This window comes from Triticum aestivum, chromosome 1B (assembly GCF_018294505.1).
Source record: "Triticum aestivum cultivar Chinese Spring chromosome 1B, IWGSC CS RefSeq v2.1, whole genome shotgun sequence".
Taxonomy (NCBI): domain Eukaryota; kingdom Viridiplantae; phylum Streptophyta; class Magnoliopsida; order Poales; family Poaceae; genus Triticum; species Triticum aestivum.
The window spans coordinates 100197375-100211299 of NC_057795.1; the positions used below are offsets into that span (position 1 = coordinate 100197375).

Genomic DNA, 13925 nt, shown 5'->3' on the forward strand with positions numbered 1-13925 from the left:
AGATGCAGCCATGTTTTTTCTCAGTTGCTGCCGAGCCCAATAATAAGAGAGGACTCACTCTAAAAACACGAGTGCATAACAGAGATGAGAAATGTCACAATTATAACACACACAAAAAGTTATGCGAAGTTTTGGTGGATAGTGATATCGAAGGACTGTATTTCTAATGATAAAAAAATTCTCAATTTTAAAATGTATTGAAAAAATATGTTAAAAATATACATAATTCGCGATGTATCTTTTTTGTTGGCGGCGGCTTTGCGAGCCTGGTGTTGCTATCAGTTTGATTGTACTTGTTGCGTTCGGGATGGGTCACTCGGAACACTATAAAGCAGCGACTGTCGCGATACACGGAACCAATTAGCTAGGCATAGACGTATTCGGTTCGGGGTGCGCCGTGTTGTTGTTTTTTCGTTTTTTCAGCTTGGCTCCGACTCTGCTCCACCACGATATGTTATCTTTGAAGATTAGTTTCACTCTTATAGATGGATTGTCGTCAAGTCGACAGTATAACAGTTTTTACCATTGTATAGCAGTGATCTCTATTATATGAGATGCAGACATGTTTTTTCATAGTTGCTGCCGAGCCCAATAACAAGAGAGGATCCACTCTAAAAACATGTTTGCATAACAAAGATGAGAAATGTCACAATTATAACACACGAGAAACGTTGAGCAAAGTTTGGGTGGATAGGGATATCGAAGGACTATGTTTAAAATGATTAAAAAAATTCTCAAGTTTAAAATATGTGAAAAAAATATGTCAAAAATTATACATAATCCGTGACTAATCTTTTTGTTGGTGACGGCTTTGTGAGCCTGATGTTGTTATCAGTTTGGTTGTACTTGTTGCGTTCGGGACGGGTCGCTCGGATCCTTATAAAGAAGCGACTGTCACAATACGTGGAATCAGTTAGCTAGGCGCAGACGTATTCGGTTCGCGGTGCGACGTATTTTTGTTTTTTCATTTTTTCGGCATGACTCCGACTCTGCTTCACCATGATATGGCATCTTTGAAGATTAATTTCACTATTATCGTGCAATCTCTTTGTATGACCCGTCGTAGTTCTTTTTTTTGAGAAAATAATATTTTTGTCTATTGAAGGAAACTTAGTCGATTTACGCTGATTTAAAATCTGTTGGAGAAGCCTCGATCGATACACATACACTATGCTGAAATATGAAGCTGCATATCGTAAAAGGCTTGTTTAGGAGTTTGTTGGTTCATCTTTTTCTGTTTCTTATATATTTTTATCAAACGCATTGTTTGTTTTAAATAAATTTATTTGTCTTATCATGCCTTAGTTACGGAGGAACGCGGATAAATGTCCAATGATCTGTATTTTTGCATAATTATATTTGTGTTATCATGCCTCTTTTAGGCAGGAATGCGGATATATATATGTATCACAGATAGTTTGTATCTTTGCTTAGAACTCAGAGAAAATTATACAGAAAACAAATTTCTCCTTTACTAGAGTTGCAACTTATATTTGTAGTTTCCTGTCAAATTGATAGTGTAGCGTATTTCAGTTTTCTGAATGATTGTTCTAGAAGCAAAATTCTCCTTTGGTGGAGTTGCACTTATATAGATAGTTTGCTGTCAAATCGACTGTATAGTAGTGACCTTAATTTTATGAGATGTAGACATGTTTTTTTAACAGTTGCTGCCAAGCCCAATAACATAAGAGTATTCACTCTAAAAACATGAGTGCATAACAGAGATGAGAAATGTCAAAATTATAACACACAAGAAAACATTGTGTGAAGTTTTGCTGTATAGGTATATCGAAAGACTGTATTACAAATGATTAAAAAGATTTCTCAAGTTTAAGAAATATGGAAAAAATATGTTAAAAATAATACATAATTTGTGACCCATCTTTTTTGTTGGTGGCGGCTTTGCGAGCTTGGTGTTGCTATCAATTTGGTTGTATTTGTTGCGTTCGGGGTGGGTCGCTCGGATCCCTATAAAGCAGTGACTGTCGCGATACGCGGAACCAGTTAGCTAGGCGTAGACGTATTTGGTTCGGGGTGCGGCGTGTTGTTGCTTTTTATTTTTTCGGCACGGCTCCGACTCTGCTCCACCACGATATGGTATCTCTGAAAATTAGTTTCACTATTATCGTGCAATCTCTTTGTATGGCCTATCATAGTTCATTTATTTTTGAGAAAATAATATGTTTGTCTATTGAAGGAAACTCAGTCGGCGTACGCTGTTTTGAAATCTGTTGGGGAAGGCTTGATCAATACACATACACTACCCTGAAATATGAAACTGCATATCATAAAAGACTTGTCTACGAGTTTGTTGGTTCATCTTTTTATGTTTCCTATATCTTTATCAAACGCATTGTTTATTGTAAATAAAATTTTTTGTCTGACCATGCCTTAGTTACGGAGGAACACGGATAAAGGTCTAATGGTCTGTGTTTTTGCATAATTATATTTGTGTTATCATGCCCCTGTTAGGCAGAATGCAGATATATATTGCAGATAGTTTGTATACTTGCTTAGAACTCAGAAAACATTATTCAGAAAACAAATTTCTCCTTTGCTAGATTTGCAACTTATATATGTAGTTCCTTGTCAAATTGATAGTGTAGCGTATTTTAATTTTTAGAGTGATTGTTCTAGGAAGCAAAATTCTGCTTTGGTGGAGTTGCAACTTATATAGATGGCTTGCCATTAAATTGACAGTATAGCAGTTTTTACCACGGTATAACAGTGATCTCAATTTTATGAGATGAATACATTTTTTTCACAGTTGCTGCCGGCACAATAACAAAAGAGAATTCACTCTTAAAACATGAGTGCATATCAGACATGAGAAATGTCACAATTATAACGCACGAGAAACGTTGTGTGAAGTTTTGGTGGATAGGGATATCGAAGGACTGTATTTCAAATGATTTAAAAAAATTCTCAAATTTAAAAAATATGGAAAAAATATGTTAAAGATTATACATAATTCACGACAACTTTTTTTGCGTCGGCTTCGCGAGCCTGGTGTTGCTATCAGTTTGGTTGTACTTGTTGCATTCGGGGCTGATCGCTCAGATCCCTATAAAGCAGCGACTGTCGCGATATGCGAAACCACTTAGCTAGGCGTAGACGTACTCGGTTCGGGGTGCGGCGTCTTGTTGTTTTTCGTTTTTTCGGCACGGCTCCGACTCTGCTCCACCACGATATGGTATCTTTGAACATTAGTTTCACTATTATCGTGCAATCTCTTTGTATGGTTTCTCGCAGTTCTTTTTTTAAAAGATAATATTTTTGTCTGTTGGAGGAAACTCAGTCGATTTACACTGTTTTGAAATTTATTGGGGAAGGCTCGTTAGATACATATACACTGTTCTGAAATATGAAACTGCATATCGTAAAAGGCTTATCCAAGAGTTTGCTGTTTCATCTTTTTCTGTTTCTCATATCTTTATCAAACGCATTGTTTGTTCTAAATAAATTTCTTTGTCTTATCATGCCTTATTTACGGACGAACGAACGCGCATAAAGGTCCAATGGTCTGTATTTTTGCATAATTATATTTGTGTTATCAACTTATCATGCCTCTGTTAGGCAGGAATGCGGATATATATCGCCGATAGTTTGTATCCTTATTTAGAACTCAGAGAACATTATTCAGAAAACAAATTGTTGTTTGCTGGACTTGCAACTTATATATGTAGTTCCCTGTCAAATTGATAATGTAGCTTATTTCAATTTTCTGAGTGATTGTTCTACGAAGCAAAATTCTCCTTTGGTGAAGTTGCAACTTATATATATGGTTTGTTGTCAAATTGAGAGTATAACAGTTTTACCACTGTATAGCAGTGATCTCAATTTTATGAGATGCAGACATGTTTTTCACAGTTGCTGCCGAGCCCAATAACAAGAGAGGGTTCACTCTAAAAACATGAATGCATAATAGAGATGAGAAATGTCACAACTATAACACACGAGAAACGTTGTGCGAAGTTTTGGTGGATTGGGATATCGAAGGACTGTATTTCAAATGATTAAAAAAATTCTCAAGCTTAAAAAATATGGAAAAAATATGTTAAAAATTATACATAATTCACGATGAATCTTTTTTGTTGGCGGCGGTTGCGTGGTGTTGTTATCAAATTGGTTGTACTTGTTGTGTTCGGAGTGGGTCACTTGAATCCCTATTAAACCCTTTAACAGTCGCGCAAAGGGCGCCTCCTCGTGTATGCCACGTCGATGGCGTGGGTTGGGCAGAAAAAGATACTGGGTCGATGGCGTGTCCTCATTCCCCAATCCCCATCCCTCCCTCTCCCTCTCCATCTCCCTCGTCTGCCGCTGCCCTCCCCATAGCCGCTACCACCACCGGCGCCCTGCCCCATAGCTGGCGCCCCCACTCCTTCCCCCTCCCCTTAGGCTATCCCCACCACTGATGACCTCCTTGCCTCCTCCTCGCCCCAGATCAAGCAGCTGGTCCGGATCCGATGCAGGCTCTGGCACGCCCATGGCTCTGCTTCCGCCATCGGCCGGAGGAACGCAGACGGAATATGCCGTCGCCATCGCACATTCTTCCTCCTCCGCTACCGGTCCTCTGCCCCTCCCCTCTTCTCCCCACGGGATAGCCAAGGGCCCACCTTGTGCTCAGGGATGGGAAAAAGATGGAGGGGCCGCCGGCAGGTGTGGATGAGGAGATCCACCACAAACAACCTGAGGTAAGATGCGAAAATGATGCAAGGTCAGATGTGGATGGGGTAGGGGGGGCTCTGCCGTCACCGGAGATAGAGGAAGCAACAATTTTTTTTCCTGCCGACTTCTTGCTTATTGATGCTACTGCAGGTTATTCGCCTGTCCATGCTGCTATTATAGAGGCGGACGCCGTGGCCGCTGTTTCCTCTGCACACGCATTGGCCATCCCAGGTTTATTGATGGTTCTATTTCATTCATGTGTCTAGCTGCCCACATATTGTGTTTTCTGGTCATTTAGGCTCGATTATGAATTGAAACATGGCACATCACCCATCGCGTTGGTGAAGAAAATGCTTTTTTTATTAAAATAGTGAAGTGATCTGGGCTGCAAAAGCACGTTCACAACTACACCAGCAAGATTCCTATGTTCCTCTTGTCGATTCCCTTATTCAGATGATAATCAAGCAATAATTGCTTACTCTATTCTCTCTGGTTTTTTCATGTGGGAGCAGAATGTGACCCTATGCGTGGTGGTGGGGTATGATATGATCAAGGTCTCCGAGCAGCTCTGCAAATCAGGTACCCAGCCTGCTTGGATTCAGCAGTACAATCTGCCTGGATTCAGAGTTCCTTCTGACCGCACTGTTTACTCACCTGTTCTGAAACCATAATCGATTGAGATCGTGTGGCATTCTTTCTTGTGCTGCTTTTGTCGATGAGTTTTGAGGTCTTAGTAGTGATGCTATGTGATTCTTGCAGGAATTTATTAACTTAACGCTTCGTTGCATTGCAGACTTGGATATCCCCATTAAAAGGTCAGTGCAGAATCATGTCTTACAATTCCTACCGGTGCTAGCTCTTTATTTGGAGAGTAAATGTTTGCTCAGGGATACATTCATAGAGTTCCTGAGCGCAATGATGTGTCACCTACAGGAAGAAACTGTAGTCAAGAAGAACGTGATCATTTGAGAAGTATGATAAGGTACAGGTCATCTTGTAAGAACAAGTAGTTAGTTATAATAAGAAAGGGTAAAGATCTATTAGGAAAACATGGAGCTGAGTCGACTCATATTGTTTAGGTACATAACATTCAGCCTGAAATGGTGTTGGTGTTTCGCAAAAAGTATGGCCACTTGAACCTGACTTTTTCTATTGGAGAGCAGATCAGTTCTGATGTAAGTGTTGTACTGTTGAAAACTCATAAATATCTTCTAGAAATATTCAGCTTGTTTTGATTTATGGTTGTTCATATAGTTGGCTATAGACTACATTTTTCTTGTCCTACACTTCCTTTTCCTCCATGTTAAAGTTTGCAACATGGAAAATGTTCACAGGCTTGATATGTGCTTCTGTCCTTCTCCAGTGTAGATTAAAAAAATATAATGTTTTCTGATTGTTATTTATTTCCTATTTTTGATTCATGGATGACAGTAATCTACCTACCAACGCTCAAATGGTTCCAAGAAATTGGTGAAAACAAGTGATGTGTTTTCAATCTTTTGATGTGTGAAGATGTGCATCACATGTCAATGTAAGGAGAAATGGAAGGATTTATGGCAACATCCAACAATTTTGTTGCTTACTTGTACAACCTATTTTTTATTAGGTGATATTCGTTGGAATATACCTATGTATCACACATACTACAAGGAGACAAAGTCTTAATTAATAATTGGAACCTGTAACTCATATATGTCCTTTGTTGAGGATGATTTTTTTGTTTTATAGCTCAGACTGAATTCTATGATCCTATCCAAGCCCTGTTCACTGGCATTGCCTGTTGATTCCCTTCTCAGAACAGAAGATCCACACTAAACATAGCATGTCCATCAGAGGAGCAAATGTTGTTTATCACTGCATCTCTTCACATGTTGGCAAGCCTGATATCTATGAAGGTACACCTTTGTGCTTGGTGGTAAACTTGTTTCTTATTCACTTATGTTCAGCATTTCCTTGATCATTTTGTAATATTATTTTTGTATTTTTCTCTGCATTAAGATTGATGCATAGTCTGGTACTTAGAAGAAAATTTTGTCCATGATTTTCTGCTGGGTTGATTTTGACATTAATTTAACAATGAGTACTTAAATTGTGATATTTCGAAGTGCATGCGAGCTATATAGGTACGCTATTATTCGGTTTGAGCTTTATGGCAGAAATTAGCTTCATGTTTCTCTGAACAAACTAGGCACTATACAAGGTGGTGGCGCCGTACCTGCTTGGTGCGGACAGGAGAAGATGCAGGGGCTCCGCTTCTCGACCTCGTCGACATCATCGTGCCCCTCCACCGCTGGTTTTGTTACTCAGGCGGCACTACGGCTCTACTATGGCAGGCCTGCTTGTGGCTCAGGTGGGACTGCAGATCTTCCGAAGCTTCTTTTTTTTGTGCTATCTCGTTATTTTGTTTGTTTTGTGGCCGTGATTGGAAAGCTTGCTACTCCTTCTGAAGTATCATTGTTGCTGCTTGATTTGTTCCACTTTCTTTGGGATTATCAGTTGGTGTGCTTGTAATATTAATTTATTGCATCGAGCATGGAGTATCCTTTTTCTCTTGGAAAATGTTTGATCCTAGGGCTTTTTACTTGCATATACTAGATCAAATGAAGTTCATTAGGAGGGACGCAAAACAACCAGGCATGATCTACCACTTTGCTCCTAACCGCTTGAGCGAGGCAATGGGAAAGGCGAACACAACTACCTGCCTCCTTCGGGCAACAACTTTGGTCCCTGCCACCTCCGTCGTCTGCTCCGGCGACTAGCGGGTGGGGACCCTGGGGGTTCGGCTCCGACTGTAGATAGAGTTACAACTTAATGTTTTCCATACAATTTCCTATGTGTACCTATGATCTGTGGAACTCCGCCTTTGCTTTTTGAGACTGCTAAATCTTCTGGTCATGCATCTCTGATCAAGACTGGCCCTTCTATGTTAGCAAACCTATTAGTATCTATCAAACTATCTTCTGCTTTATGAATGGACACCGCTTGTTGATATTTCTAGCATATACTTGATGAAATATGCATAAATATGTGTTCTTTATTATAGGTTTACAGAAGAATCAAGGATCAGTTCAATGGGAATTGATGAATCCCAGCGTTTCTTGCTTTTTTCTGTTATTAGAGAGTAGGAAACGTTGACACTTGAGGAATCGCCATGGTTATTTACGCATACCAAGGAATCCTACCAAGAGAGCCTTGGTGATGGGGTCACAAAGGACAGCAGCAGCAGCAGAAAGAACATTAACACCTCTATCTGAAAAACATCACTAATTGTTAGCTTTTGGTAGGAAGACATGTACGTAACCTAAGATCAGAGTTTAACTAGATATATATACAACCTAAAGCAAATCAAGGTTCAGAGAGGCACACTTACCTTTGGCAGCAGCTTTTTCTTGCTGTTGATGTTGATGAACACAGCAGTCACACGAATAGATAAAGCATACATAGAAGGAGGAGTTGTCCAATAAAACTGACGCATGTTGACAGTTCATCGAGTTCTCTTAAGATGATATAATTGTTTGGTAGACGCATGGATGGATGGACACGTACAGCTAGCAGCCTAGCAGTAGTGCTAGTCACAAAAGAAAAACCTTGTGATTGATTCATGGTCATGGCACAACAACAATGGATACTTGCTAATTGGTGATGGTGGTCGTGCCGCCGCCGCCGCCTTCGGCACCATCCCAGCTCGCAGCCTCAGTCGATTTGCTCTGCGTCTCCAACCGTCCAAAGATCCCAACCCTATCATCGTCTCCTACCACGAGCTCGGCAACGAGATCGGACACGGCAAGTTCGGCTCCGTTCGGATCTATGGTAGGAAGACCTGTGAAATCCAACTCGCCGTTAGGCCTTTTCTGTCGCCTTCTCTCTGGTGGTCTTGGTTGTTGACCATGGTTGCCTTGTTTTTGTGCTCGTACAGCCGTTCAAGAGGTTCGTGCTGATCGGGTGGGTGGCCCTGGTGAACTACGGCAAGGACTACGGCCGCCTCGTCGTCATCGTCGACGTTGTTGACCAGAACAGGGTGAGTTTGATCCTCTTCCCTGCTTCCTCCTGTCCTGTCATTCTCGATCTGCTGCGGCGGAGGAGCCTTTATGGACGTAGTGATTGAGATCGTGCTCATGTTTAGTTTAGAATTTCTTCTCTGCGTGTCCCTCCCTTGGCTGTAGATTTGAGCTGTTCAAGGTGTGGACTTCTGTATATTTCCAAGTAGAATTGTAACTGCACGGATATCATATTCTTGATGCAAATTTCTGATATTTTTCGTTAGCTTTTACTGTAACTCGGTAACTTTGTTTTGCTTTGTTGCTAATAACTTGGTTGTGATTCGCATCCTAAAGTCCCTTAACTTCGATTGCATATATAACTAGCCTTTACAACTTGTACGAATTTGGAAGTGATTGTTTATTTTACATGCCATTTGAAGTTTACACTTGCCAAGTAATATTGCATGCTCTTGTCAGTGCAGTTATTCTGCCAGAACTTGTTTAATTTTTGTATTGACTCATCTCTAACATGTGACCCTTTATCCACCCTGGCAATGTTTTTATTTGTATATGTTTAGCTCACCTGATCAGCCCCTAATGTGCCTTGCGGCCTTGCCTAAATGTGTGAATGACTACTGAAAATAAACAGCCAGAGTGCTATTGCTCAAATATATGCGATGTGTTTTGCCATTCAATATTTATTATTGTTTTCCTTGTGAAATAAATAACTCCAATATTCATTTCATCTTCCATGAGTTGTGATGCCTTCATCTCTTTATGCTTCTCATGATAGCTGCATTGCTCTGTTATACACTTATACCACTGTTTATTGGTATATCCCCAAGAACGTCGAGGACACGGTCCACCGCGAGGTCGAGATCATGCAACACCTCTCGGGCCACCCCGCCGTCGTCACGCTGAAGGCCGTCTGCGGTGGTTGCAAATCGAAGGTGATTGTGTGGCGGCCCTCTCTCCTTCCAATCCTCTCTCTACCATTGGAGCAAAAGTTGCGGACATCTTGGCGGCGTTGGCAGTCGCAGCTGGGCGTGGTGTGGAGCGGGCATGCCTCTGTGCTGCGCGTGCTGCCGGTGGCATGCGTGTGTGCTAGATGTCGTGGTGTGCGCATGTTGTGCTTGCGCTAGTGTGCGTGGTTGAATGGTGGTGTGTGCTGATCTTTCGATTGCTTTTTCCCTGCAGCAGCTGAAAGGGACAAGGCGATTGGGAGTCAGGGACTACATATCCCTCCTCTCCTTGATTTTCTGTCCAAAATATAAGGTAATTTGTTTATTAAATCCCATATGTGCTAAATTCTAAAGCCTCTAAACATTTCTTGGTCTTATGTGCCTGTTAGATTTTACTGAAGACCTTGTTGTCTTTGTGCTTTACCAGTGTGATGAAGTTCAGCACTATGGCTGCCATTATGTGTTATGTAATGGTTAAAGCTGACCATTTTGTAGGAAGACGTATGGGTTCTCGTCAAATGCAAGCTGTACTACTGTGAAAAAGTGTACTAATTTTTGCAGTGCATTAACTTGTAAGTAATGTCATTTGGTAACCACAACATCATGTAGTGCTTAGTCCTGTTTTGAAAATTTCATACCATTGTCCTTTCGGGCATCTAGGATCATGGGATTCTCCGTGATGGCAGCAAAGAGACAACATGGGGTGGAGATGCAGGTCGTCAGTACACTGAAGGCGTTGCGTTCTGTCAGGGCGTTGGGTTCGATGCAGAGCATCGGAGACGTTGCCGTTGTCCTTGCACGACTCATCAGATCCAACCCCGGGCCCGCGCCAGCTATGTACGGAGCCCTCGATACGGTGCTCAGTCTCTGCAACTGCAACTCGATGGTGAGTCCATCATCCATTCATTGCTCTCTGACTCGTACGCATTTGAATTTGTTCTTGTTTTTCAGCCTTGCATGAAGCTGCCAGCTATTGAGGACCTCTCTTAATTACCCAGTTCTGAATGGAGTCAGTTGAGGTCGTCTATAAATTTCCTTGTGATGTGCTTGCAAACCAAGACTTTGTTGAGGCTTTTCTGCGGGGTCAGGGGAGACGCCAGTGATCAAGCGGCAGCGGCCTACAGCCTGGGAGACCTGCACAAGGGAGCCGCCAAGATCTCCAACGACATCCTCGACTCTGTCGGGTGAGATTGATTCTTTTGCTCTTTCATTCTCCACTCGTCATGTTGTAGACCAAATAGATTGGATTTATTGGTATATTAGTTTATAAGCATCCGCATTGTTGTGATGTTGATGAAGATTTCAGTCTGTACTCTGTAGTAACCAGTTCTTGCCTCCTGATAGTTTCTTTTTGCAAAGACAATGGTATTTTCTCCAAACTTTTGAACATTTCGCAGACTAAAGTGACTGCATACTGGTGTTTCTTTGCTGCATGTGGCTAATTACTAGGCTAATTTGCTAGAATCTCCTTGAGTAAAGATGAATTTAGGCATCTACGAAACAAAAACTGATTTTTACATCATTTCACGCATTGATTTTTTTCTTCTTGATATGTTTGTTGGAATGTGCAAGAACAGGGTTTCATTATATGCAACAACAAAAAATTTGACAACAGTATACGCGACAAATGGTGCTATTTGCGTTTGCTGCAATCTCCTCATACTTACCAGGGTTGAGTGCCCAACATTCCCGAAGATGGCACCCGAGACGTGTCCTCAGCCAGAAGCAGCGAAGTTGCCGTACAAGAAGCTGGGAGATTCAGATCTCCTTATTAGCGAGATAACTCTTAGAACAGTATGTGCAGAGCTGAACCTTCATGTTTCTGTTGTTGTTGTTGGTCCAGTTTTTTTACATCTTAGTCTAATGTTTACTTCTCTTAGATGATCTTTGGATAGCAAAGAACAGAGAAGGAATCCCATGATATGCTCTCTTATTCTTTTAATCAGGGCATCAACATACTGGACACCGCAGAAATTGCCGGTACACATTCCTTCCTTCCCTTCGACCACCGTCTTATTTTCTGAAGTTGATCCCAGTTTTAATTGAAATACTCCACTTCTATTGGTTGTTACTACCGAATGCAACCCAAGGAGACTCAAGGGAGGACTGATCTATATGTAGGCAGGTGGATGAAATCCAAGCCACGAGACAAAGTACCCTAAACCGGCCTTATAATTTATTTGCAGTTTTGTAATCCATTTGGAGTTCCCTGATTCCCACTTCAGATAGCATGCTTCTGAATCCATTTGTCGTTCCCAGCTCACTATGTTTCCGACTAGACAACTTTAGCCACCAAAATTTCTGGTTATTCAGATCACATTTTTCATCGGTACAATGCAAAAAGGTGTGTGTTGATGATCCCATTATAAAGGAAAGTGTCGAAAAGAGCCTTTCATGCTTATCTAAAGACTACACTGATTTTCTTCACATACACTGGGTAGTGTTTATTTCAAAGATTATTTTTGCTCAGAATAATTTTCACATCTTGTTCCAGATTGATTCATACACAATCATATTTCACATTTTGCATTTCCTTACTGAACTTGAAAATTGTAAATCTGAGTTCTCTTTTTCATCCTCTGTGAGTCCTTTTGTCGTCTTATACAGACTGTTTTCAGCACACATTCTTCATGTTAATTCTTTCATTTTTCACATAGAATTTTTCATACTTTGTTTGTATTAATATGTCATCATTATTATTTTATTTGACAAAAAAGACAACTTTGGCTCCAAAGTTTGCTTTATGTCTTCAGGCTAGATAGGTATGTCGCACGTTACGGTGAATTCAGTTACAATTCAACCAAATGGAGGCCAAGCGTCCCATGTGTGGATCAATGGAAAGCTTTCAGGAACTAATTGGTAAAGGGAAGGTAATAGTGTAATACTCCCTCTGTCCCATAATATAAGAGCGTTTTTTTGACACTACACTAGTGTAAAAAACGCTCTTATATTATGGGACGGAGGGAGTATAATTTTATTTTAGAAACAACAACCAGATAATTATTAATTGAACACAAATCTTAGTATGGATCTATCTTTCCAAAGGATTTGGTGCATGTATTTTGCACACTCTTTAAAAACCATGTGCATTTTCGTTGTAATAATAGCCTAGATTTATTCTAGATTATGAACATATGATTGTTGTGTTCATAAACGCACATTTGAATAATTCACTCAGAGTATATGCATAAGACAGCCGAAGATAGCAGACAGGTAACCATAAACCAGTATATAATTCCATGTTTGTCTCTTCTAATCTAGGTACAATATATCGGTGTTTCCAATGAAACCACGTACGGAGTAATGCAGTTTGTACATGCTGCAAAGCTTGATGGACTTCCAAAGATTATGAGCATCTAGAATGGTTATAGTCAACTTGTGAGATGCAGCTTCGAAGGTGAAGCGGAGATGTCAGCCATAATTTATTCATTTTCATTCACTGGAATTCCATGCCATCCCTGTTGTTTTGAAACTTATTTGCAGACATGTAATTTAGAGAAAGAGGGAGGAAAGAACTCCTCGGTTGTAGTTCAGATCATCGGCCTGCTGTCATCTCTTTCATAATTAAAATTTTAGTTGAATAGTCTTGGCTTCTTATTAGGTCTTTGGAGTTATGTTCAGTGGTTATCATTCATCATCATCATGAGATGATTTCATTTTGTGGATGCTTGAGTTTAGAAAATTTAGGCTTTGCAGTCCATCATCTCTATAGGTATAAGTCTTTGTAGGATGTAAGACTGCTACTCTATGTTCATATAAGCCTACCTATTAATAATATTTCTGATTTATTTTATAAATGTACATTGCAAGTAATGCATTTTTGTTGGTCCTGTAAGTAATCAAAGTCCACATGAGTTGACAGGCAGTTCCATGTACATGTTCTAATCATAGCGACAAAAAGTGAATGAAAAGTGCGGCCACCTATCTGCCACCGCACATGCACGCCTCAAGCGGCGCCACCCGGTGGCGCCCCAACCACTAGTAAAGCAGCGATTGTCGCGATACGCGGAACCAGTTAGCTAGGCGTAGACGTATTATGTTCGGGGTATGGCATGTTGTTTTTTGTTTTTTGGCACGGCTCCGACTTTGCTCCACCACGATATGGTATCTCTGAAGATTAGTTTCACTATTATCGTGCAATCTCATTGTATGGTCTGTCGCGGTTCATTTTTTTTTGAGAAAATGTTATTTTTGTTTATTGAAGAAAACCCAGTCGATTTACGCGGTTTTAAAATCTGTTGGGAAAGGCTCGATCGATACACATACACTATTCTGAAATATGAAATGGCATATCGTAAAAGGCTTGTCTAAGAGT

At 40.6% G+C, this 13925-nt stretch overlaps 1 pseudogene; it reads left to right on the forward strand.

The window, feature by feature from the left end:
* Positions 1-4707: 4707 nt before the first annotated feature.
* On the forward strand, positions 4708-13196 carry LOC123077440 (uncharacterized; annotated as a pseudogene).
* The last annotated feature ends 729 nt before the right edge of the window (positions 13197-13925 follow it).